This window comes from Uloborus diversus, chromosome 3 (genome assembly GCF_026930045.1).
Source record: "Uloborus diversus isolate 005 chromosome 3, Udiv.v.3.1, whole genome shotgun sequence".
NCBI lineage: Eukaryota > Metazoa > Arthropoda > Arachnida > Araneae > Uloboridae > Uloborus > Uloborus diversus.
Window position 1 is genome coordinate 68,419,653 of NC_072733.1, and position 4,704 is coordinate 68,424,356.

Here is a 4,704-nt window from a genome sequence, read left to right on the forward strand (position 1 = left end):
AATTTGCTCCTAAAAATATTCTTAAAAAATTGGAATAGAAAAAGAAGAAAGTCGAATTTTCGGAAAATCGCTTCGAGGTGCTCACCCCCATGCTACAAACTAATTCTGTGCCAAATTTCGTGAAAATCGGCCGAACAGTTCAGGCGCTATGCGCTTCAGAGAGATCCAGACATCCAGACAGAGATCCAGATATCCAGACAGAGAGAGACTTTCAGCTTTATTATTAGTAAAGATAAGCTATTTTAAATTTAATTATCCGTTTTGAAAATTTGTAGTGTGTAGATATGTGGTGTATTGATAGCTAACAAAAGTAATTCTTTTCCTGCAAGAAAGCTATTATTGAGCAGCAATGACACCATGACTACATATTATTTAAGGCTAAAAATGCTGTTTTTATGTAAATATATATATATATATATATATATATATATATATATATATATATATATATATATATATATATATATATATATATATATATATATATATATATATATATATATTGCGATGTATATGGCATATTACTACTGTATATTATAACATTTGGACTATGATTCCAGGCTAAGAAGGCTAAAAATGTACAGTCTTGAGCAAAGAAGGGACCGAGGGGACATGATTCAGTTGTTTAAACTTATTAAAACGAAAGATGTTACGGGGCTGAAGTTTAGCATTGAAAACAGGACGAGGGGTCATTGTTTTAAGCTATTCAAATCTCAGGCTAACATAGATGTTAGGAAAAATGATTATTTAGCAGGGAAGTGGAACCTTGGAACAGCTTACCGGGAGAGGTGGCAATGAGCAAGGGAGTGGATAGTTTTAAGAGGGCCATTGATCTTCACTGGGGATTGTAAATGGACCAGGACCAGCCTAGCTGGGCCCAGAGCCTGTTGCTGGTCGTCACTTTTGTATTTGTATTTGTATTTGCTTATCAATGTATAAAGAATATGAATAAATATAGAGAAGCCTCGTCGAAGATGATAGATGAACAAATGGAAAGTAAACTGCATTGCTTATCAATCGCCATCCTATGCGCATTATTTGAAAACGACTCTGCTAAAAAATGGATATTTAGAATTGCTTATTAATTTATAACATACTAGCATTCCCGTACCCGGCATTGCTCGGGTAATGGAATTTGCAGGGGTTAACAGTGCTTGGTGCACCTAGTTTCGAAAATCCCTTATAATAATTACTTATTACCTATATTTTTTTCTAATTTTGGGAGGATCCCGGGGCCCCTGGACTCCTTATATAAATACCCTTGTCCTTAACCGAACTTTAACGATCCTATTAAAGTATTGATTATCTTTGAAAACACAGGCCATCCACATTTTATTGTTATACCTATGTTTAAGCAAGAACTTCTTTGTATACAACATTTTTAGTTTTTTTTTTTTTTTTTTCTGGTGCTAAGATTATGAAGCTGCTTGATGAACAGACTTTGGAGCAAGCTACATAAAATTAGCCGTGTGAAAAAAAGTCTTCTCTTAAATCGATCCCTGCTACTTTTAATGTCTGTCCTCGTGACTTATTAACGGTTATTGCAAAGCAAACTTTTACAGGAAACTGCACTCCTCTAAATACAAAAGGATAGTCCGCCTGTGATGGTGTTCTTAAAAGCTTCGTTTCTAGTTTTGAAAAAATGAAAGCAAAAGACAGAAACATTATTATTTGACTTGAGAAAAGCCTCGACGAATCACGTGAGAAACCAAAACAATATCAAATTTAAAATTCGCTATCGACCAAAAGTTGAGATGAAGTACTGAATAATGATTTGAATGGAGGAAAATAAGGGATTTAAATTTCAATGACAGGTTTTAATTTCACAGAAATTAAGGGATTTTAATTAATTTCTCCTGAACTAATTGATATTTCGAAAAATCCTTTCATAGTGGATACTTTCGTAATACGTAATTCCGTAATTTCGTAATTTCGTTTGGCAGGCATGTCGACATGCCTGCCAAATTTCAAGTCTGAGGCTTCAGCGGTATTGGCTGTGCGTGGATAAAATATATATTATCTCAGGACATTGATTTTTATATATTAAGATTGTTGTTGTCAAGGGTGCCCCCTTAGAGCAAAGGCGCACCCCCACCCCGATACCACGATGACCCTCAAAACGGAAGCCCCCCCCCCCCCCCAAAAAAAAAAAACTGAGAAAAATACTCCTTAAAATACCTTCCTAAAAATTTCAATGGCGCAGTCTGCGCCATGACCCCCTAGGTGGGCACCCCTGTTGTTGTGGAACACTTTAAGCTTCTAAAGTGATTGTGTGTAATGCGGTTGTCTACCTGTGTGTGTGTGTGCGCGCGTACAAATGCTTTTAACTCTTTTTACAAGAGTATTTCGAGTATTAAAAACTACAAATTTTTTGCCTCAAAAATTTGTCGGACGTGTTTTTTTGGTTTGTACACTGGTGGACAGTTACGAAGGACGGATTGCAAAATCCGCGTTAGCTACCACAAAATGGAAGGCAAAGAAATATGGAAATTAGCAAAACTTCGGAATACGGTAAGACGTATTGTGCGTATGCAAATTTTAATTTCACGACGTTGTTTGTCACGTGATAGCGCTGATAAGCGATAAAAAGTATTTGGCTCGTAAAACCGTTTTTGTTCAAAGGCAGAGTTTGACAGGAACGAATCAATTGACGAACTTGCGATTTTCGGTATGTCTTGCCATAACATCACTTAGATGATTTTATAGATAGCCGTATTACTGACAAAATTGAAGAAGGGCAGAAAATATCAGATGTTGCCAGGGAGCTCGAAGTCCGCCAGTGTTGTTTTAAGTGGGTCCGGGACACAAAAATCGTCAAATTTTGCAATTTTTTTTATCATTTGAAAAATTACTCCGTTTTCTTTTGCTTAAAAGGACGTTTGAATATTGTTTCTATCTTAATTAGAACGAAAGATACAATTATTTTTGTTGCATGCACCTAACTAATGTGCATTTAACTTTAAAACTTAAAACGCGTTTTTCTCCATGATGCAATTTTTCTCGATTTCTTGCATTCAAACTCTTATAAGTCAGGAACCGATAAAGATAAAGTAATGAAATTTGGAGCATATCTTTTTCAAACAGTTTACTTTAACTTTTATTCGGCGAATTTAAAAAATGTTTACTGCAAAAAATATGATTTTTTTTTAAAAAAAGTACCTTTAATTTTTCGAAATTTTTCTTCAAATATTTTTTTTTTTTTTTTTTGAATCAATACTTTTAGAATCGCCGAATAAAAATTAAAATTTAGATATTTGTGCATAATTTTTTGAAAAAAAATTGAAAATTGACCAAGAATATTTTGAGTAATAGCAATTTAAAGCAACCCCATTTTTTGTTAAAAAAAACAATTAAATTGAAATAAAAATTTTTTTTTAATATTTATGTTATGATTTTCCTTATTAAGTAGATGGTAAATCAGTGCAAAAAATTTCAAAACTCTAAAGTATTTAATAAAAATTTTTTCAAAATGTGTCCCGGACCAGCTTAAAGCTTTGAAATTCATTTCGAACGAATGGAATATGTTGCAAACGTTACAGGTAAGGTCGTGTATGCAGTGCGACGTCAGCAGAAGATTGGTAGATTGTGCTAGCAACAAAATGAAACCTTTGCAGCACAACTACAGGGGTAGCAATCATTTTCTTGCCGCTTTTGACAGGAAAATATCTCGAAAAACTGTAGCCAAACGTTTACATTTTGTGGAACTATACTCCCGTTGGCTTATTTTGTGCATCCCATAGTCCACAAGTCAGTGTTTCACTGTTTGTAATGGGGTTGTCAGCATCACAATAGGGAAGTTGCAACCTATTAAATATTCATATTTTGACTATTGGATATTGTTCATTGATCCTCAAAACTAAAAAATTCACCATCGCCGAATTTTAAAACACCGTGATTGATTTTTAATGAATTTTTAAAAATCCACGCGCAAAAGTGCGCTTTTCTGAAACGTCACGAGCCTACGTCACAAGGCACTAACGGGCAGCCTTCCGCCGAAGATCCCTTGTTTTCGCTAGGGACATTTTGAGCGCGCTGATATTTTTATTTTTTAGAAATTAAATAATCCTTTTGAACACACTATGGGGGCCGGATTCGTTAAAAAGCACAATCTAATAATCTTCCTCAAGTAACATCAATGACGGTATTCGAATATTTCCGAGAGGATGAGAGGTTTAATGTTCCAGAAACGCGAGGAGTTAAATGCGAGGAGGTAAGCCTTACCTTTCGTCTTCGAAGCCAACTGCACGTCTTTCGGCTTCTCCCTCGGCGGAAGAGCGCATGACGTCACTTCCTGTGCCATTTGACGTCACAATCGCTTGAACTTTAAAAATTGATTTAAAAAAAAACTACTTAACGTATCGCAAAATTTTTTTCACGTATGATGTTCATACATGTTACTCTATCATATACAAATAAAATTGAAAAATGGAAAACTTCCCTATTGGAGAAAAGTCCACTGGACTTGTGTACCACTCTCAGATGAAAGCAGGTCCAATCTGTTGCCTGATAGTGGACGACAAAAGATCTGGCGCGAGAGTGGTACTGTGTTAGAGTCCGGCAAACATAAAAGAAAGGGACCAATTTCCACAAGTGGTGGCTGGGATCACGAGCAATGGCTGTATGCTGTTCCTGAGCTTTTAAAAGAGGCTATGGCTGACCAGATACACGTTAATATTATAAATAAATACCTTTGTGCTGAATAGT